Source organism: Microcaecilia unicolor, chromosome 3 (assembly GCF_901765095.1).
Source record: "Microcaecilia unicolor chromosome 3, aMicUni1.1, whole genome shotgun sequence".
NCBI lineage: Eukaryota > Metazoa > Chordata > Amphibia > Gymnophiona > Siphonopidae > Microcaecilia > Microcaecilia unicolor.
The window spans coordinates 250520418-250542811 of NC_044033.1; the positions used below are offsets into that span (position 1 = coordinate 250520418).

The window sequence follows — 22394 nt, forward strand, 5'->3', positions numbered from 1 at the left end:
TACACTGCCCCTGACGTGGGGCAGAAGGAACGAGATTTCCTTCTGCCTTTGGGACATACAGGCATGTGGGTAAAGGAAGCAGTAGCTCTGAGCTCCCACACAGCAAACACAAGGTATCTGATGACGAACAGCACCATGGCAGCAAACCTGAAACCTGGCCAGGGATAAAATGAAAGCCTGTATGAATGACTTGCCCCTGGCCACATCTCTCCAGGTACAAAAAATTATAAGTCACTAATTAACATGCTCCCACTTTGTGAGTGGGGAGGTTGACTGGCTTCATCATTCACTACACACAGTAAGATTAAAAGAAATCCGGCAACCCCACACCCACACCACCAGGACTGAAAGCAAAACACCTTCTTGGACAGCAAAACAGGCTGATAAACTTAGGGGTAAATATGAGTCAGAAAGACCTGTCCAGTGTCTGCCGGTAGGTGGGGGGGGGGGGGGGGTTTCTAAGCCTAAACCAATGAAACCAGAGTTCACCACCAATCCAAGAGAGATAAGACACCAACATAATCTCTCCAGCACTCAGATGCTGCTACGATATATACATTACAAAAAAACCCCTCAAACATCTTTCCAGTTGCAAACAGCAAAAAATTATTTTAACAAAATCATTTGGCACTCCCATATTCCCATATCCATTTTACACCTAAGTTCAGCAAGAAGGCCAAAGATTTTATTTTTTTGACCCTATATACTGACAACATTTCCCTTTTAAAATATGCATTTGAATTAGGTAATATTAAGAGTTTTTGTGCTTCAGCTGTCCGTGCTGTATTCATGCCGACAAGAGGTTTTAGTGAAGAACTGGATAGGAGTCGAGGGCTGTTGCTTTTAAAAGGTTTCACCAACACTCTCAAGCTCGCCGAGAACACAATTCTTACCAGAAAACCCCTGGATCTTGGTTTCTGCTCAGGACTTTCAACTGCAATAGTACCGCAGTCCCGAGCTATGACCTGAAAAAAGTTTGGCTTTTAAGTAAGAAGGCCTGAAGGCAACTAAAAAGCCTGGGAACGGTCTGTCAGTCTGGAAAAACACCAAGAGCAGCAAAAATCAAACCAGCAAAATGTTTGCCACCACCTCTCTAGGAGAAGGAAGTTTGGGTTAACCAACTCATGGACTTCTGCCCATCTCCCTCAGTTTGGAGGCTGAAATTGCAAAGTCAAACATCTCCTGAGGCAGAAACATTTGGAAATGTGACATTTCGGTGGGGGGAGGGGGCGGAGTTTGGAGCCTGATGTGAACAGAGGCATGGAGCTAGCGTCTCAGCCTGATCGAGTTTTTACTATTGTAGCCAAAATATACCTTTTTTTTTTTTTACATTTTGCTACTCACTCACCGCTTTCTGGATATAGCAGTGAACAAAACTCCAAAAGCTCATCAACAATTTTGTGTCCTCCAGTTTGAAGTTCTGGTTAAAAAAGTTGATTTTACACTGAAAAAGATGTCTGGCAAATTTTGCATGCTTGACCATCGTCCTTATCTGTTTGTCCCCGTCCCGATCCCATCCCCGCAGGTTCTGTTCCTGTCCAGTCCCTGCAGGCCCTGTCTCCCTCTGGGTTCTGTCCCCGTCCCATCCCTATGGGCTCTGTCCCCATCTGCAGAAATATAAAAAGGAATATGCTATGCAACTGTTTATAAATCACAAAGAGAAAACAATAATAACAAGCAGCTATAATAACCCCCCTATCCTTCCAGCCCCAACAATAGCTGACTTCTACTACCCCAAGGAACCATAATGCACCATGTTAAAATGTCCAGGGGTACAAAATACACATGTTCTGTATGCCCTAGAGGGGAGAAATATGCCCTAGGAAGCACCGATGATTTTTTTAAATCTGTGGCTGAATAAGTCGTCAAACTCAGGATTCAGTCTAGCTCTCCTGTCTTCCACAGTCCTTCCTGCAATAGAAGATGTGCTGGTAGCAGGAATGAACAGGATCCCCCCATGCAAATTTTACTAGCAGTGGCCAGCATGTTTTTTGTTTTTCCAAAAAAATCAAAAGATTATTGTCTGCATCACTCAAACATAACAGTCCAGTTCATTAACAGGCTTCAAAGAGGAGAACAACATAGGGACAAAGGTTGTCCCTGTCCCTATGGGCTCTGTCCCCATCCCCGCGTCATTCTCTACTCAATATGGTTTCAGACCGATGCACAGTATGGAACCCTTGCTTGTGACGATGGTTAAAGGTTAAGATTTTGTTAAGTCAAAATATTCCTTTGGTATTATTACAGTTTGATGCGTCTGGTGCTTTTGACACCATGGACCACACCTTGCTGTTAAATAGGCTGAGTGAGTTGAGATTGACTGGAACAGTTCCGAACTGGTTTAAAAGATTTCTTAGTAATAGACAGTATAATGTTACATTTTCAAAGAGTTGGAGTCCAGTTACTGCTGTCCCTCAAGGATCACCGTCATCGCCTATACTGTAACATTTTAATGAGTTCTTTGGGAATTTTTTTTTTAAATTCTGCCTTATATTACACATTGCATCATATGCTGATATTTTTATTTTATTAACATCGCCGTCAGTTATTAGTGATACAGAGTGTAATTGTAGAATGTATTGGAAAGATTCATTCTTGCGCATCAACAGGGGAAAGTTTAGTTTTAGTGTCTGGGTCTTAGGTTTCACAACTAACAATGGAACCGTTAATTTAAGCAAGAGAATATTTTTTTTGAAACTAAGACAGTTTAGGGCAATCAGAACATTATGCTTTTTGGCTCAATTTAGAGTACTGGTACAGGCCATTATTTTGCCGCAACTGGCTTATTGTAGCTCTTTTAATTTATTTTTTTTACACTTGTATCCCAGATTTTCACACCTATTTGTAGGCTCAATGTGGCTTACATAGTACCGGAGAGGCCTTTGCAGGCTCCGGTGTGAACAAATACAGGGTAATGTTGTGGTAAGATCAAGTTCATGTGGCACAGCCACATTAGAGCATCGTATAACGGAAGAGTTGTGTTATGTCCATTACGTACTTTAGTTTTGTTGTAGAGATCAGGCATTTATGTTGGGTTGATAGGGTATGCCTTTTTAAACAGGTTCGTTTTTAGTGTTTTCCGGAAGTTTAGGTGATCGTATGTAGTTTTCAAGGCTTTTGGTAATGCATTCCACAGTTGTGTGCTTATGTAAGAAAAACTGGATGCTTAGGTTGATTTGTATTTGAGTACTTTGCAGCTTGGGTAGTGCAAATCTAGGTACGTTCGTGTTGATTCGGATGTGTTTCTACTTGGTAGGTCAATCAGGTCTGTCATGTATCCCGGGGCTTCACCGTAGATGATTTTGTGAACCACAGTGCAGATTTTGAAAGCAATGCGTTCTTTGATTGGGAGCCAGTGTAGTTTTTCGTGGAGGAGTTTTGTGCTTTCAAATCGCGTTTTTCCGAAGATAAGTCTAGCTGCCGTGTTTTGAGTGGTCTGAAGTTTCTTTAAGGTTTGTTCTTTGCATCCCGCATAAATTCCATTGCAGTAGTCTAACATGGCTTAGTACCATTGATTGTACCAGGTTGCAAAATGTTTCCCACGGGAAGAATTGCTTCACGCATTTGAGCTTCCACATTGAGCGGAACATTTTGTCGTGGATGTCACTTGGCTCTCTAATGTTAAGTTGCGGTTCATTGTAACCCCCATCTTTGTGGGGGTCTTTTACTAAGCCGCGGTAGTGTTTTTAGCACGAGCTAAACGCTATAGTCACCCATAGGAATATATGGGCATCTATAACATTTAAGCGCATGCTAATCATCAGCGCGCATTAAAAACGCTACTGCGGCTAATTAAGATTCCCTATATGCGGGTACTAATCGAGCCCTTCAGAAAAGGCTCCAATGCTTGCAGAATTCTGCAGTTAGTTTCAATCTTTTGCTGCAGGAAGTTTGAGCATGTTACATATTTGAGGGATTTACACTGGTGGCCAGTTAAGAGCTCAAACTGATTTTAAGACTATTTATGATTTATTATGATTGATGTCCAGAACACCATGTCCTTTTAGTGTCTTATCCATCAACTCACCAGCCTTCTACATATAACTATATCTTGAATTTAAATTTTCCATCGTTTAATAAAGCGAATGATACATACCTGTAGCAGGTGTTCTCCGAGGACAGCAGGCTGATTGTTCTTACGACTGGGTTGACATCCACGGCAGCCCCCACCAACCGGAACAAAACTTCGCGGGTGGTCCCGCACGCAGGGCACGCCCACCGTGCATGCGCGGCTGTCTTCCCGCCCGTGCTCGACCGTTCCCGTTCAGTTGAATGATAAGCAAAGGAATGAGTAAAACACAACTCCAAAGGGGAGGAGGGAGGGTAGGTGAGATCAGCCTGCTGTCCTCGGAGAACACCTGCTACAGGTATGTATCATTCGCTTTCTCAGAGGACAAGCAGGCTGCTTGTTCTCACGACTGGGGTATCCCTAGCTCTCAGGCTCACTCAAAACAAGAACCCAGGTCAATTGAACCTCGCAACGGCGAGGGCATAACAGAAATTGACCTACGAAGAACAACTAACTGAGAGTGCAGCCTGAACAGAATAAATCGGGTCCTGGAGGGTGGAGTTGGATTCAAACCCCAAACAGATTCTGCAGCACCAACTGCCCAAACCGACTGTCGCGTCGGGTATCCTGCTGGAGGCAGTAATATGATGTGAATGTGTGGACTGATGACCACGTCGCAGCCTTGCAAATCTCTTCAATAGTGGCTGACTTCAAGTGGGCCACCGACGCTGCCATGGCTCTAACATGACCAGCCGTGACATGACCCTCAAGAGTCAGCCCAGCCTGGGCGTAAGTGAAGGAAATGCAATGTGCTAGCCAATTGGAGATGGTGCGTTTCCCGACAGCGACCCCTTTCCTATTGGGGTCGAAAGAAATAAACAATTGGGCAGACTGTCTGTGGGGCTGTGTCCGCTCCAGATAGAAGGCCAACGCTCGCTTGCAGTCCAATGTGTGCAACTGACGTTCAGCAGGGCGGGTATGCGGTCTGGGAAAGAATGTTGGCAAGACAATTGACTGGTTAAGATGGAACTCCGACACCACCTTTGGCAGGAACTTAGGGTGAGTGCGGAGTACTACTCTGTTCTGATGAAATTTGGTATAAGGAGCATGAGCTACCAGGGCCTGCAGCTCACTGACTCTAGGAGCTGAAGTAACTGCCACCAAGAAAATGACCTTCCAGGTCAAGTACTTCAGATGGCAAGAATTCAGTGGCTCAAAAGGAGGTTTCATCAGCTGGGTGAGGACGACGTTGAGATCCCATGACACTGCAGGAGGCTTGACAGGGGGCCTTGACAAAAGCAAGCCTCTCATGAATTGAACGACTAAAGGCTCTCCAGAGATGGCTTTACCCTCTACACGATGATGGTAAGCACTAATCGCACTAAGGTGATTCCTTACTGAGTTGGTCTTGAGACCAGACTCTGATAAGTGCAGAAAGTATTCAAGCAGGATCTGTGCAGGACAAGAACGAGGTTCTAGGGCCTTGCTCTCACACCAAACGACAAACCTCCCTCCTCCACTTGAAAAAGTAACTCTTTTTAGTGGAATCCTTTCTAGAGGCAAGCAAAACACGGGAGACACCCTCAGACAGACCCAACGAAGCAAAGTCTATGCCCTCAACATCCAGGCCGTGAGAGCCAGAGACTGAAGGTTGGGGTGCAGAAGCGCTCCGTCGTGCTGCGAAATGAGTCGGAAAACACTCCAATCTCCACGGTTCTTCGGAGGACAGAAGTAGAGGGAACCAGATCTGACGGGGCCAAAAAGGTGCTATCAGAATCATGGTGCCGTGGTCTTGCTTGAGCTTCAGTAAGGTCTTCCCCACCAAAGGTATGGGAGGATACGCATACAGGAGGCCGGTCCCCCAATGAGAGAAAGGCATCCGACGCTAGTCTGCCATGTGCCTGTAGTCTGGAACAGAACAGAGGCAGCTTGTGGTTGGTCTGAGAGGCGAAAAGGTCCACCGAGGGGGTGCCCCACTCTCGGAAGATCTTGCGTACCACTCTGGAATGGAGCGACCACTCGTGCGGTTGCATGACTCTGCTCAGTCTGTCGGCCAGACTGTTGTTTACGCCTGCCAGGTATGTGGCCTGGAGAAGCATGCCGAACTGGCAAGCCCAACGCCACATCCCGACGGCTTCCTGACACAGGGGGCGAGATCCGGTGCCCCCCTGCTTGTTGATATAATACATTGCAACCTGATTGTCTGTCCGAATTTGAATGATTTGGTGGGACAGCCGATCTCTGAAGGCCTTCAGTGCTTTCCAGACCGCTCGGAGCTCCAGGAGGTTGATCTGAAGATCATGTTCCTGGAGGGACCACAGGCCCTGGGTGTGGAGCCCATCGACATGAGCTCCCCATCCCAGGCGACATGCATCCGTCGTCAGCACTTTCGTGGGCTGCGGAATTTGGAATGGACGACCCAGGGTCAAATTGGTCCGAATGGTCCACCAGTGCAGCGAATTGCGGCAACTGATGGGACAGGCGGATGGCATCTTCCAGATTCCCGGTAGCTTGACACCACTGGGAAGCTAGGGTCCATTGAGCAGGTCTCATGTGAAGGCGAGCCATGGGAGTCACATGAACCGTGGAGGCCATATGACCCAGGAGTCTCAACATCTGCCGAGCTGTGACCTGCTGAGACGCTCTGATCTGAGAGGCAAGGGATAGAAGGTTCTGCGCCCTTGCTTCGGGAAGAAAGGCCTGAGCTGTCTGAGAATTCAGCAGCGCTCCTATGAATTCCAGAGATTGGACTGGCTGGAGATGGGACTTCGGGTAATTTATTACAAACCCCAGCAGCTCCAGAAGGTGGATAGTGCACTGCATGGACCGAAGAGCTCCTGCCTCTAAGGTGGATAGTGCACTGCATGGACCGAAGAGCTCCTGCCTCTGAGGTGTTCTTGACCAGCCAATCGTCGAGATACGGGAACACGTGCACTCCCAGCTTGCGTAGATACGCCGCAACCACCACGAGACACTTCGTGAACACCCGTGGTGCAGAGGCGAGCCCAAAGGGCAGCACACAATACTGAAAGTGCCGTGTTCCCAGACGGAATCGGAGACACTGTCTGTGAGCTGGCAGTATCGGGATGTGAGTGTAAGCGTCCTTTAAATCCAGGGAACATAGCCAATCGTCTTTCTGAATCATGGGTAGAAGGGTGTCCAAGGAAAGCATCCTGAACTTCTCTTTGACCAGGTATTTGTTCAGGCCTCTCAGGTCTAGGATGGGGCACATCCCCCGTTTTCTTTTCCACAAGGACGTACCTGGAATAGAATCCCTGCCCTTCCTGCCCGGGTGGTACGGGCTCAACCGCATTGGCGCTGAGAAGGGCGGAGAGTTCCTCTGCAAGTACCTGCTTGTGATGGGAGCTGAAGGATTGGGCTCCCGGTGGGCAATTTGGGGGAGTGGAGGCCAAATTCAGGGTGTATCCGCACCGCACTATTTGGAGAACCCACTGGTTGGAGGTTATCAGAGGCCACCTTTGGTGAAAAACTTTCAACCTTCCTCCGACTGGCAGGTCGTCCGGTACGGACACTGATGGCGGCTATGTTCCCATGGATCCAGTCAAAAGCCCGTCCCCGGCTTTTGCTGTGGAGGCGCAGGGGGCTGCTTAGGCGCACGCTGTTGATGTGAACGAGCACGCTGGGACTGTCCCTGTGCCTGAGGAGGCCTTCGGGCTGGCTGGTGTACCTACGCTTGCTGTAGGCGTAGGGTGCAGCCTGCCGGGCCCAGGAAAAACGTCCACCTGCAGAGGTGGATGCTGAAGGCGCCCGGTGGGAGAGCTTGTCGAGAGCGGTTTCCCGCTGGTGTAGTTGGTGTAGTTGGTGTTCCACCAACTGCTCGACCTTCTTACCGAAAATGTTATCCCCCCGGCAAGGGACATCCGCCAGCCGCTGCTGGGTGCGGTTGTCCAGGTCAGAGGCACGCAGCCATGAGAGTCTGTGCATCACTATACCTTGGGCTGCAGCTCGAGATGCCACAACACAGGTGTCATAGATACCCCTGGACAGGAACTTTCTGCATGCCTTCAGCTGCCTGACCACCTCCTGAAAAGGCCTGGACTGCTCCAGAGGGAGCTTGTCGACCAGGTCCGCCAGTTGCCTCACATTGTTCTGCATGTGAATGCTCGTGTAGAGCTGGTATGACTGGATGCGGGTCACGAGCATGGAAGATTGGTAGGCCTTCCTCCCAAACAAGTCCAGAGTGCGAGACTCCCGCCCCGGGGGCGCCGAGGTTGTATCCCTCGAACTCCGTGCTCTCTTGAGAGCAGAATCCATGACCGCCGAGTCATGAGGCAATTGGGGTCAGAGTGGATCCTGTATTGGGACTCCGCTTTCTTGGGGATGGTGGGGTTAGATAATGGCTTCAGCCAGTTCCGAAGCAGTGTCTCTTTGAGGACATTGTGCAACCGCACCGTGGAAGCCTCTCTAGGTGGTGATGAATAGTCGAGGACCTCGAGCATCTCAGCCCTCGGCTCAACCACAGAGACCACAGGAAAGGGAATGCAAATAGACAAAGGAGAGGCTCTCAGGGGGAGAGTTTCCTCTCCGGCGAAGGAGTGGGGTCGGAGGGAAGGCCCACAGACTCCTCTGAGGACAAATATCTGGGGTCCTCCTCCTCCCCCCCACGAGGCCTCTTCCTCGGTGTCGGACATGAGCTCTTGCATCTCAGACCTCAACTGGGCCCGTCTCGACTGCGAGGAACCATGTCCCCGGAGATGGCGTCGAGCGGTGGACTCCCGTGCCGGCGGGGATGAAGCTCCCTTCATCGACGTCGACTCCACCTGCGTGGCGGTCGACACCAGTGCCGCAAGCGGCGTCGGAGGCCGCGGCATTGGGCTAGAGCACACCGGCGCCTCCATCAACGGCGCCGGGGGCGCAAGCACCCCCGGTGCCGGCAGAGCCTGGCACATCAGCCCTTCCAGAATTCCCGGAAGGATGGCTCGGAGGCACTCGTCAAGGCCTGCTGTCGGGAAAGGCAGGGGGCCGGTGTAGGTGTCGAAAGCTGCTCGGGTCCAAGAGACAGTACCGAATCACCCGCGGACTGATGCAGCGACACCTCTTCAACCGAGGGGGAACGCTCCTCTCGGCACTGCCGCTTCCTCGGCGTCAAGTCATCCCTCGAGGTGCCGGAGCTGGCAGTCCCGTGCGCCGTGGGCGACCGATGATGATGCTTCTTGGTTTTCTTTCGGTGCCCGTCATCGGCGCTTGGCGGTAGAGACGAAGAGAGACTTCTCGATACCCTGTCCTCACTTGGATTCCAGGGCTCTGTCCTTTCCTGGTTCTCTTCCTACCTCTCCCTCCGCACCTTTAGTGTTCACTCTGGTGGATCCTCTTCTACTTCTATCCCTCTGCCTGTCGGCGTACCCCAGGGTTCTGTTCTTGGTCCCCTCCTCTTTTCTATCTACACTTCTTCCCTTGGTTCATTAATCTCATCCCATGGCTTTTCCTACCACTTCTATGCTGATGACTCCCAAATCTACCTTTCTACCCCTGATATCTCACCTTGCATCCAAACCAAAGTTTCAGCGTGCTTGTCTGACATTGCTGCCTGGATGTCTCAACGCCACCTGAAATTAAATATGACCAAAACCGAGCTTCTCATTTTCCCCCCCAAACCCACCTCCCCGCTCCCCCCATTTTCTATTTCTGTTGATGGCTCTCTCATTCTCCCTGTCTCCTCAGCTCGAAACCTTGGGGTCATCTTTGACTCTTCTCTCTCCTTCTCTGCTCATATCCAGCAGACCGCCAAGACCTGTCGTTTCTTTCTTTACAACATCCGTAAAATCCGCCCCTTTCTTTCCGAGCACTCTACCAAAACCCTCATCCACACCCTTGTCACCTCTCGTTTAGACTACTGCAATCTGCTTCTTGCTGGCCTCCCACTTAGTCACCTCTCCCCTCTCCAGTCAGTTCAAAACTCTGCTGCCCGTCTCATCTTCCGCCAGGGTCGCTTTACTCATACTACCCCTCTCCTCAAGACCCTGCACTGGCTCCCTATCCGTTTTCGCATCCTGTTCAAACTTCTTCTACTAACCTATAAATGTACTCACTCTGCTGCTCCCCAGTATCTCTCCACACTCGTCCTTCCCTACACCCCTTCCCGTGCACTCCGCTCCATGGATAAATCCTTCTTATCTGTTCCCTTCTCCACTACTGCCAACTCCAGACTTCGCGCCTTCTGTCTCGCTGCACCCTACGCCTGGAATAAACTTCCTGAGCCCCTACGTCTTGCCCCATCCTTGGCCACCTTTAAATCTAGACTGAAAACCCACCTCTTTGACATTGCTTTTGACTCGTAACCACTTGTAACCACTCGCCTCCACCTACCCCCTCCTCTCTTCCTTCCCGTTCACATTAATTGATTTGATTTGCTTACTTTATTTATTTTTTGTCTATTAGATTGTAAGCTCTTTGAGCAGGGACTGTCTTTCTTCTATGTTTGTACAGCGCTGCGTATGCCTTGTAGCGCTATAGAAATGCTAAATAGTAGTAGTAGTAGTAGTAGGAGGTAGAACCCCCCCCGGCCTCGAGGAATCGGGTCTGACAGGGTTCGGTCCCGATGGCCCTGGGTAGAGGGAGTGGCCAGGGCCGATTGCCCGCACGGCCGCTCACCCCCGTCGCCGGCAGGCCGGCGATACCTGTACTCCTGGGGTCGGTGCCGATTTCGTCGACATCAGTACCGAAGACCCGGACGTCGACGGGCCGGCGCAAGTTCCGAAAAGACGGTCCCGAAGAACTTGCCTCGCCACCTGTGTCCGCTTCCGTAAGCCGAGACACAAGGTGCACGTCTTGGTATTATGCTCCGGCCCGAGGCACTGGAGGCACCAAGCGTGGGTATCGGTCTGCGAGATCTGCCGGCTGCTCTGACCACACTTCTTGAATCCGCTCGGGACCTTCGAGGACATCGACGGAAAAATCGCGTCGGCGAAGTCAAAGTCGTCGATGGTGGCGGTGAAAAGCACACCCGAAAAAGAAACGACCGCGTGGCCACAAGGCCGCAACGATGCGCCCTCACGACTAAAAACGACGAGGGGACTCTTCTTTTTTTTTTTTAACACAATAGAAAAAGAAAAGAAATACACGAACGTAGGAGAAAAAACGGCCGCGATCCGGTTTCCGGGGCTGACAGAGAGAGACGGCAACACGTCTCTCTCCAGCGCGGAATAGAAAAAAAACTGAGCGGGAACGGTCGCGCAAGGGCGGGAAGACGGCCGTGCATGCGTGCCCTGCATGCGGGACCGCCCGCGAAGTTTTGTTCCGGTTGGTGGGGGCTGCCGTGGACGTCAATCCAGTCATGAGAACAAGCAGCCTGCTTGTCCTCGGAGAAGATCTGATATAAATGTTTTTATGATAAATTTTAGTTGTTTTGCAGTGAAGTTATGGAATTCGATTCCAAACCAACTTCGACATGTTGCAGACTATATTCAATCCTGAAAAGCTTTGAAAGCTCTTATTTGATAAGAAATTTTGATATATGAATTTTTAAACTGAACTGTACTTTTAGTGTAACCTATGACTCCTATTGGGAAATTTGCAGGATATAAAAGCTGAGAATGGAAAATGGAAGACTAATCCTCCGACTCCAGACAAGATGTCGGATAGAGACAATTTGAAACTGCCGGACCCCGTTCTTGCAGATTCACATGCTAAAAGACATGTTCAAAATGCAACTGAACAACCAAAAATCTTCAGAATGAAATGGAGAATTTAAATGCTAAATTTAACATCTCAACAACTAAATTTAGGGCCTCTTTTACAAAGCCACACTAGCGATTCCTCTGCGGTAAATGAAAAGGATGTCCATTCAATTCCCATGGGCTTCCTCTCATTTTACTACGCAAGACTCGCTAGCGTGGCTTTGTAAAAAAAGACCTTAGAAACAGAGAACATCAACCTTGGGATTAACAGCGCAGAAAATTAAGCAAAATGAAAACATCCAGAAGCTTCAGCACGACCTGGAGGATTTATCCAGCCGCAATCGCTGAAGCAACATCAGAATTTTGGGATTGCCAGAAACTTCAGAGGGCTCAGAAAAATACTAGATCTTTCCTTTGAGCCTCAATTGCAAATCGTACACTCTTGCAAAGTTCCTTCGAGGCCTTTCTCTACCGCTAAGCATCTACTATTGTAGTGAAAACCCTTCGTTACCAACATGATCTGAAAATTCTCTCTACCGCGAGGCCTAAGCATATCCTCTTTCAGGATAAATTTTGTGTTCCAGATATAGCAAAAACTGCCCTTAAAAGAAAAAAAAAAAAATCCTGAATATGAGACAAAACCTTAATATATCTAAGAGTTAAGGGGCCCCTTTACAAAGGTGCTATAGTCAAGAAGCGTGTGCAGCATTCGCCAAAACAAGTCTACCGCCAGGTTAGCACGCTCCCCTGGTGGTAATTTCGGACTTGGCATGCACCCATACTGCCAGGAAAATATATATATATTTTTTTTTATTTCCTACCGAAAGTGGCATTTCTGGCATTAATCGACCCAAGGTGGCCTTAAGGGCTCAGGTCGTAAATAAGTGTGTGCTGCTTTCAATTTTACCGCAGGCCCTTTTCCAGGGCCATTGAAAAAAAAAAAAGCCCTTTTTCCCAGATGCGGTAAAAACTGTACCAAACGCACACCAAAAACATGTGCCCACACTACCACAGGACACTTTTTGCCGTGGCTTAGTAAAAAAATTTGGCATGCTGTATCCTGCATGGATAATTGTGGCATATGCTCATAAAACTACTTACATTGATTCTCCTCTTCTTTTAGATTTTATTTTAAAGGTAACGTTTGGTCTTGTCCAGGTTTCAGAATAAAGGTTAGAACAGCAGTTGCAAAACTGCGCTGATTTGACTGGATCATGATACATAGAATTATAAACAGAAGGGGTATAAATATAGATTTAAAAATTTCTGCTCTGTATCCATCTGGACCCGGTGTTTTATTTGCTGCCATTGATTTTATAGTGATTCTAAGTTCTTTCCCAGTTAATAGTCTTGAATTCAAGTATACATCCTAATCAAAGAGGATACGTGAAAAATGATTCATAGATGATAGCTGTTTATCCATCCGGACCTGGTGATTTATTTGCTGACTTTGATTTTATAGTGTTTCTAGGTTCTTTCCCAGTTAATAGTCTTGAATTCAATTATACATCCTAATCAAATAGGATTCATGAAAAACAATTCACAGGTGATAATCTCAGATTATTCCACTCTTGAACTATATAGATTCTCAAGATTAAAAAAAAAAAAAAAAAAGTGTATGTGGTTTTCTCTCCGGACACAGAAAAAGCGTTTGATCGCACTGAATGATTTTATCTTTTTAAAATGGTAGAATGTTTTAATTTAGGCCCCAATTTCTCTAGTTAACTTAAAATACTATATAATAATCCATCTTCTCAGATACCAATAAACAGTAACTTATCTAAAGCTATTCAGTTACATAAAGGCACGACACAAAGTTATCCACCATCTCCTCTTCTTTTCAACCTAGCCCTTGAACCTTTATTAATAGCAATATGTCAAAATCCAAATATTTTTGGCATTCGTACATCAAATATCCAGACTAAAGCTGCAGCATATACTGATGACTTACTCTTGTTTTTAGCTCAACCACAGGTATCAATTCCACAGCTAATGAACACTGTTGAGAGGCATATCATATCTGATTTCTCCCTAATTAATTTTATACCCGGAAAATGAGGAAAATCTTTCAATTCACATACAACCCAATCTAATGCTGGACAATGTAACTTTAAATGGTCCCCATTACAATTAAAATATTTAAGTATATGAATTAATAAAGGTCCAGCGCAGACTCTTAATCAACGTTAATAAATTCTTACTATAATAGATGAAGCAATAACTAAATGGTCCCCTTTGTTTCTTCCTTTGTGGGACAGATTAGATACTATTAAAAAGGTAATTTTTGATGATGCTACCAGGTCTCTGCGAATTGTCTTATAAAATTCTTTAGAACAAACGTTTGATGGGAAAATACAGTACCCAGGATTGCACTTAAAACTTTAGGGGGTCTTTTACTTAGGCGCGCTGGCGTTTAACGCGTGCTACAAATAGGCACGCACTAAACGCTAAAGACGCCCATGGGAATACATGGGCGTCTCTACCGTTTAGCGTGTGCTAAAAACACCAGCGTGTCTTAGTAAAAGACCCCCTTAAAGCCTCCAAAGCAAAGGGTTGTGTTAATTTTCCTGACTTTTATACATACTACCAAGCCTCATTGGCACGTTATAGACACTGTTGGTTATCTGATGCTAATGTAAATTGTGATGCAATTTGGTTACAAAGCGGAATGAGACATACTGTTCCCTATCCCTATGCTGCTTATTGCTTCTTGTATTATTCCATCAGATACTACTAATTTAAAATGATATTTACTCCTTCTACCTTGCTATTGATAAATATATGAATTTAAATAAATGGCAGTCGTCCTATATGTCACTATGGTATACCCTAAATTTCTCATTGACCATTAACACTATGTACTGGCCTCTTTGGAACTCTTTGGAATTTATTCACTGGATCAACTTACGCATAAACAACAATTTTATAACTTTGTCTCTAAAATACAGGTGTCTTCTTTGCAATATTTCAACTGGTTGCAACTTAACCCAGATTAAAAGAAGCTCAATAGAAATGAATACATTACGTGACATCTTCTATATATCTCCTTAGTACAAAGCTGATGGCCAGGAAAAATTCTCTCGCCTACAAACTGATCAATCGTTCTATATTCAATTTAGACAATAGATTGATCTCCTGTTGGACTACAGAACTGAATTTAAACAATACATTCAATATCATTTTGGACCAGAATTTCCAGACCAACGCAATTGGCCAGCTTGCTCCAATCTATGTACTTTTTGCTTTATGGACTCGATAAGGGGAAAGGGACTTGATATACCACCTTTCTGAGGTTTTTGCAACTACATTCAAAGCAGTTACATATATTCAGGTACTTATTTTGTACCAGGGGAAATATAAAGCAAATTTACATATTAATAATCTTTGTTAGCATTGTAACTCTTCATTTTACAACATATGTTCTACGAACATCCCATCATACACAGTTTTTGGTGCTCTATTTGGAAACTATACAAAAGACTCTGAATACAGAAGTACCAATCTCATTATCTGTAATAAGTCTTCAATCGTTGCATCTTGCTCTTAACTCAGATGATCACAATACTTTAGTGAACTTACTTCTTTCAATCGCCCTTCAAATGATTTTAGGATCATGGAAAAACACAACCAGTTTAAATGAAACATTTTGGCGCACACTGTATGCCTTGTATATAAATACGTACTTAAAGCATTGGAATAAAACAACAGGGTCCGTAAGATAACATCTGTATGGAAACCTCTGGAGCAATAGTTAGAAATCGGAGTATGACTATTCCATCATTGGGTTCACATCCCTTTTATCCTTCATTATTCATACTCACTGTTCACCACATATTATTGAACTGACAGGGTTAACTGTTATTTCCAGGATAGTAATTATTGTTATTGTTCTGATTGTATTGGCTAATTCAGCCACTGTTCTCTATTTGAAAATTCAATAAAACTAAAAAAAAAAAAAAAGTGACATTTCTTTTCTCCTCGAAGGATGCAATGTGCAGACAGATCTTCAGGAGCACTCTTGACCCCATCTCTAACTCTGGCTTTACCCCTCACTGCCCCCCCCCCCCAACCACCACTGAGGATCCTTTGTGTCCACCCCACCAGGCTTTACCCCTCATTCCCCCACTGCCACCGAAGATCATCTGTACTCATCTCAAGCTTTATTGATCTCATCGTACATTCTTTCCTGACGTAGAATGGCACACAGGAAAGCGATTCCAACAGATGTGAGGTCCCACTGGGCTCCCCTCTCGCCCCGATGTTATTTAACATTTTTCTACGATCCCTAAGCTGACAATTAGACAGTAATGGCTTTTTCCATTATACTTATTTATTTTATTTGTTACATTTGTATCCCACATGTTCCCACCTATTTGCAGGCTCAATGCGGATGACATCTCAGTGTTAATCCCCATCCAATAAATCTTCAAAATTGACATGACATACCCAGGGTCCAACAATGTTTTTTTTCTGTGTTGAGCTTTTCTAGTAGGGTGATACAAATTCTTATGTTTCAACTCAAAACAAGAACAAATCCCCAAGATGATTACCATCAACCAAGTCGACTGTCAATTTGAACGCACAGGAGTTTGATGGTTCTAGAATGGATAAAGCTCTTTCCCTGGAGGCACAAGTTAACACCTTAGCCAAAAAATGTTTCTTCCTAATGAGAAAGCTCCGCAACATTTGGAAGTACTTCGAAATCAACCACTATGAGCAGTTGGTGCATGTACTGTTAACATCAGCCCTTGACTACTGTAACTCAATATACTTGGGCTGCACAAAGACCTTACAGAAGAGACTCCATACAACTCAAAATATCAGCAATCGAACTAATCTTTGGTCTATCAAAATTCAACAGCACCCCCCTTTCTATATCAAGCTATATTGGCTACCCGTTGAGGCAAGAGTATCCTTCAAATTGGCATGCGTCCTATGTAAAACACTACAAGGAATAATCTCCAGCTACCTACTAGCTCATTTCTACTTCGCAACCTCTGCAAGAAGCAGGAGACAAGAAACTGCTAACTTTTTCACCTTCCCCTCATCAAAGGGTAAGAAGAAACTAGCACTCTTCGATAAATCACTGCTGTCCAAGCAGCCAGACTCTGGAAAGAAATTGCCAGAATGTACTCCCCTTCACAGTCATACCTCATGTATCGAAAAAAAAATTAAAACTCTCTTATTAGAATCTTACTAACCCCCAACGCAATCCATTGTAATTCTCAGAGGAATGTTCCAATTTCTACAACCCTTTAAGATGTTTGCAAACCGCTTACAACTGAATAGGGGTTAGCGGGATATAAGCCCTAATGTAATGTAATTCCCCCCAGGGTCACATGCACTGTGATGGCTTTCATATTCTTCTCAGCTCAATGTTTTAGCTGAAAACAGGAAAAGAAACAGGTTGAGCAAGAGGATGTGGAAGAGAGCATAGAGACTGTGAGGAAATGTAATAGTCTCTGGGAAGGGAGAGTCTCTTCTCTCACATGCTCTCATTTACACAACACGAAAACCCATGCTCCCCGCCCTGCCTGGGAATCCAGGCCACAGTCTCCAAGACAGTTTAAGCCCAGGCTACCCACCTCCAGGCAGCGCCATACCAAGACACGTGCGATCACTGCTACCACACAGTGTGCAGACATGGAGGGGCAAAGAAATTGCTCCCAGACCACCATCTACTCCCACCAACAGTGGCAGTGCTGAGTGACTCACACAAGGCACAAATACGGTCCCACATTGAACCCCTTAAAGATTCTCACTTCACAAATACACAGACCACACAATCTACAACTGTTGCCTCCTGCATGCTTCTCACACACACAGTTTCCTCCTTGTCAAATGCCTCTTCCCTAGAAGGACACCCCTCTCCCTTCCTCTCCGGATTACAGATTTCTAAGAAACAGCAAAATGTTCTCATTTTAAAAGTGACTTTATATCCATGCACAATCACCCACACTCCTATCATAAGGACATAAGTATTGCCATAGTGGAACAGATCAAACGTCCATCAAGCCCAGTATCCTGTTTCCAACAGGGGCCAATCCATATCATAGGTACCTGGCAAAACGCCACAACAATAAAACAGATTTTATGCTGCTTATCCTAGAAATAAGCAGTGCATTTTCCCCAGTCCATTTTCACATTGTATACCTGTCTCTGAAAATTAGCAATTTACATATATACCTCCCACTCACACACTATCCCTCTCTGAAGTTCAGCCACCTCCACTTTCCCTGCACAGAAATCAAAAGCCTGCTTGTTCTCCAAGAATGATCTTCCAGGTCTCTTGCAATTAACATGCCCCTCACCCCCTCTGGACTGTGAATTATTGCTCTGTGCCATGCTGCAGGGAGCTCGAGTCGGACACATGATAGTATCCTCTGGCAGATGGAAATCCCCTCATAAGCCTCTGATGCACAGAGGACAGCTCTGACACACCAAATGCACCGAGCGCTCTCTCGGTTCCATCTTAAAAACTTACCACACGCTCAGTGGTGGGTATAAAGGCACTACATCGAGATCTGATTTATCCAGAACTGGCTGGCATCTGTTGTTTCAGAAGTAAAGCAGCACATGTCCCCTGCTAGCGAAACACTGCAAGGGGCGTAAACTGTTCAACGCCTTGTGGCCTGAATTCCTGTCAACCGGGCAACAACATTATGCCCACGACATCACATACAGCAGGATTTGAGCCAGGACGACTGAAAGGGCACAAGTGGCAATTCTCTGGGACACATCCAAAGAAGAGACAACACGGTGATGTTTCTGTCACCGGGCGAGAGAGGCCGCTGCTTTTGGAGAGAAGAATAAAAATCACAAGAGAGCATAGCGTTCAGGACCTCAGATGAGCCCAGCTTTCAAAGTTTGACAGAGAGCAGCCAGAGTGTATCAGATAGGGGCTGTGCTGCTACTGATGTCACACAACCCCAGAATTGATTTTCAGGCACAATGAAACCGGTCTGTTTGAAGTTCACACCCAACGAGAAAAAAAAAATACCCATAGCTTTAAAAACTCAACACACAAAGCTAGAGCTCCATGGAGAAACTAAGGACAAGCGGTCAATAAAAAAGCAGCTCTATATCCTGATCCCTCCAGTCCCAAAGGTGATGTCTCTGAATACCTGCATCCTTTCCCTGAACCCTCTAGTCCTAGAGATGACAGGCTCTGTATATCCCTGTGTCCATCCCCGTGCCCTGCCGTCCTGGGGGGGTGACAGGGACCGTAGCCCTGCATCCACCAGCCCTAGATAAGTTCTACATATCCCTGCTACATACAATATTGATCTGCAAGCACTGGAAAGAAGCCTCTTCCTGTGATTCAGGCAGTGTGCACACATCGCCCGATGTTACCCACAGAAAGAGCTCAGTCTGCAGGAGCAGCAGCTGATGCTGCCGTTGCCATAGTGACAGCACTGGCTGTGTAATCCAGCAGCGCACTCACATCTCTCCAGGAAGTAGGGGATCCTTCCAAAGCCCCACTGCAGGTTCCACACACTGCTGCTCTGCTTCGTCCTGCAAATTTCTGAGCTGGCGAGAGAGCCAAGAAAAGCTGGCCAGCCCCAGCCCACATGCAACTCCTATTCTGTTATCAGTTTTCCTGCCATGACCCTGGCAGCTTTGCAATTTCTCCACTACATGCTCATATCTCGCTAGTGTTACAGCATTGGTCCCCTTTGTATAGTTTCCAGACAATGCTTCGACAGATCAGAGAGCATCTTCCCTCTGCTATGCAGCAAAAGAGCTTACCAGACAAATTCTTTCCCTACAGCAAAGGAACGGAGGAAAGTACTATAAATTCAAAGTGAAACATTGCGAAAGAATATAATTACAATAACCCCCCCCCCCCAAGATCAGAGGCAGTGCTGGCACCTACCTGAGAAGCATCCAAAATCATCCACTTTTGCAGACATGCAATTAAAAACAATTGTAAAGGCAGCTTTCAAGATGGAAGGACCAGACTTCTGGGAAAATCTAAGAGAAACTCTGGAAGGCCTCACCATCTCCCATTCACTTTTAACAGAGGAAAGCACTCATTGAGGCCAGGTCACTGTCCTACCTTTTCCCCAGCTGTTAGTGAGCGGATCTATTAATTATTACCCAGTGTCTCCTCCTATTACTTCTAGAGTGAGCAACTCCCTATCATAAACTGCCGCCTAGGTCCAAGCAAGCCAGTCCAGCCACAGTCTGGATGTTGGTCTCAATGGCTCATTACCAGTCTCGCCTAGGTCAGTCCTCCTCCTTCCCTTGCTCCCCTCCAAATGTAGGCAAAGAACACCGAGGGAACAGTCTGTTCCAGAAATTTATCTGCAAGGGCAGAGGGTGTGCAAGGAAGGGAAGTTTAGTCTGGCTTATAAAAACACACTCATAATTAAGATAATGAGCTGATACAGTCCACCAAAGCACGGTAAGAGGCTGGAGAAAATATCTAAACAATTTTAGGAGCCCAGGAAGATTTTTTTTCTGCATTTTAGAGAGGCATTTCTCCTCGCTTGAATTTTTGTTCTTCCTTAACTACAACTTTTACTCTTCTCCCACTCCACCTCAAAATGACTCCCCATTAAGGATCTCTAGATAGCCCAATCTCTCTGTGAGCCTGTGGGCAGAAATGCCAAGTTATCCAGTTCCAGGCTGGAGATTTTGGGGCACTCCTGGTTTTGAATTTCCATCCCAAAGAATGTGGGATTTGCGGTGCCTCATCCTGCCCATTGAAATCAGTGCCGCAAGTCCTATGATGCACCAGGAAGGAGTGGTCAGAAACATAGTAACATAGTAGATGACGGCAGAAAGAGACCTGCATGGTCCATCCAGTCTGCCCAACAAGATAAACTCATATGTGTATACCTTACCTTGATTTGTACCTGCCTTTTTCAGGGCACAGACCATACAAGTCTGCCCAGCAGTATTTCCTGCCTCCCAACCACCAGTCCCGCCTCCCATCACCGGCTCTGGCACAGACCGTATAAGTCTGCCCTCCACTATCCTCGCCTCCCAACCACCAACCTCTCTTCCCCCACCTGCTCTGCCACCCAATTTTGGCTAAGCTTCTGAGGATCCATTCCTACTGCATAGGATTCCAGAACTATCCCACAATCTCCACCCTGGAACTGGGTAACTTGGCAATTCTGCGTAATACTCAAGTATTTAGTTCCTATCATGCATCATCACCTGTTTTTTTTTCTAGGCAAGCATTAAATGTTAATTGGGGGTCTTTGTGGCCCTGATGGGTGGGTGCATGAAGTACACTGCAAAAGACAGCAGCTAAAAGCCATAGAGCCTACCCGATGTACATCAACTACTAAGCTCTCTCCTTGAATGCACAGTTCTTACCTCCAGTCTCTTTAGAGACCATTCCAAGCATCTAGTCTATCTCCTTTCACCCCTCTTTCCAGAGTTTCCTTTCAATAGAAAAGGTCTGCCTCATGTGCACCAACCTCATGCAGATGTTTAAATCTCTCTATATCAGCTGATGCAGCAGAAAGCAAACACATATTACAACTCAGTACTCCAGCATGGGTGAATCTCTACACAAAGCTCACTAAAACCAAAATAGATGCAACCCAGAATTTCTACATCGGTGAGGGAGTGTGGGGTAAAGCCTAGGATAGGCACAGAGAATCCTCGGTGATGAGGTAAAGCCTGGGAGGGAGACAGAGTATCCCTGGTGGTAGGGGAGAGAGGAGGTAAAATTTGGGATGGGCACACAATATCCTCAGTGGAGGGGGAATGAGGGGTAAAGCCTGGGATGGGGACAGAGTATCCTCGGGCGGGGGAGTGAGAAGGTAAAGCCTGGGGTGGGGACACAGAATCCTTGGTGATGGGGTAAAGCCTGGGAGGGGCACAAAGGATTGTCAGTGGAGAAGTACAAGGTAAAGCCTGGGATGGGGACAGAGTATCCTCAGGGGCAGGGGAGTGAGGGTAAAGCCTGGGATGGGGACAGAGTATCCTCAGTGGTGGGGGAGTGAGAGGGTAAAGCCTGGGATGGGGACACAGAATCCTTGGTGATGGGGTAAAGCCTGGGAGGGGCACAAAGGATTGTCAGTGGAGAAGTACGAGGTAAAGCCTGGAATGGGGACAGAGTATCCTCAGGGGCGGGGGAGTGAGGGTAAAGCCTGGGATGGGGACAGAGTATCCTCAGGGGCGGGGGAGTGAGAGGGTAAAGCCTGGGGTGGGGACAGAGTATCCTTGGTGACGGGGTAAAGCCTGGGAGAGGTACAGAATATCCTCAGTGGTGGGGGAGCGAGAGGGTAAAGACTGTAATGGGGACAGAGAATCCTCACCGGTAGAGTATAAAGCCTGGGGTGTACAACAGAGAATGAGGAGAAATGGGTTTGCTCGGGAGCAGCCTCCGCATCTCTTACCTTGCTTGTAAAGATCAGGGATTCTCATCTCAGGCCTGCTTCTCCCACCCTGTCATTGGCTGCAATGGCCCCTCCCCCTCCACGGGGCAGAGGCACGTCTCCCCTCGCCCCTACCTGCCGCCACCAGCACCACAAGAAAGAGCAACAGAGCGTCACCTGGCTCTATGAGAAAAGCCCCTGCCCCCAAGGGCTGCCCATACACACACCCTCGCTCCCCTCCCCCGCCTCCTTCTTCTCCTCCAGTACAACCGCAAAACAAGATGGCGACACTTCCGCTGTGGCGCTACTTCCTGCTTCCGCTCTTTTCTCTCCGCCTTCTGCCCTGCACCTCCGGGCTATCAGCGAGCACGGCTAGAGCGTCTGACCCATGAATGGAGGAAAGGGGCG

The 22394-nt window shown here is 46.8% G+C and overlaps 1 protein-coding gene across 6 annotated transcripts in view; it reads right to left on the bottom strand.

Annotated features, from left to right (window-relative positions):
* Positions 1–22168, bottom strand: part of EPN1 (epsin 1) — a 59224-nt gene extending 37056 nt beyond the window's left edge. For 3 of the 6 annotated variants that reach the window (XM_030197701.1, XM_030197702.1, XM_030197696.1), the window contains exon 1: positions 22008–22167. The gene's annotated coding sequence lies outside the window, so the exon portion shown is untranslated. Of the gene's footprint in view, positions 1–893; positions 914–19522; positions 19566–22007 lie in introns of those variants that run through there. The other 3 variants (XM_030197703.1, XM_030197697.1, XM_030197698.1) reach the window with 3 other exon arrangements.
* Positions 22169–22394: the final 226 nt, after the last annotated feature.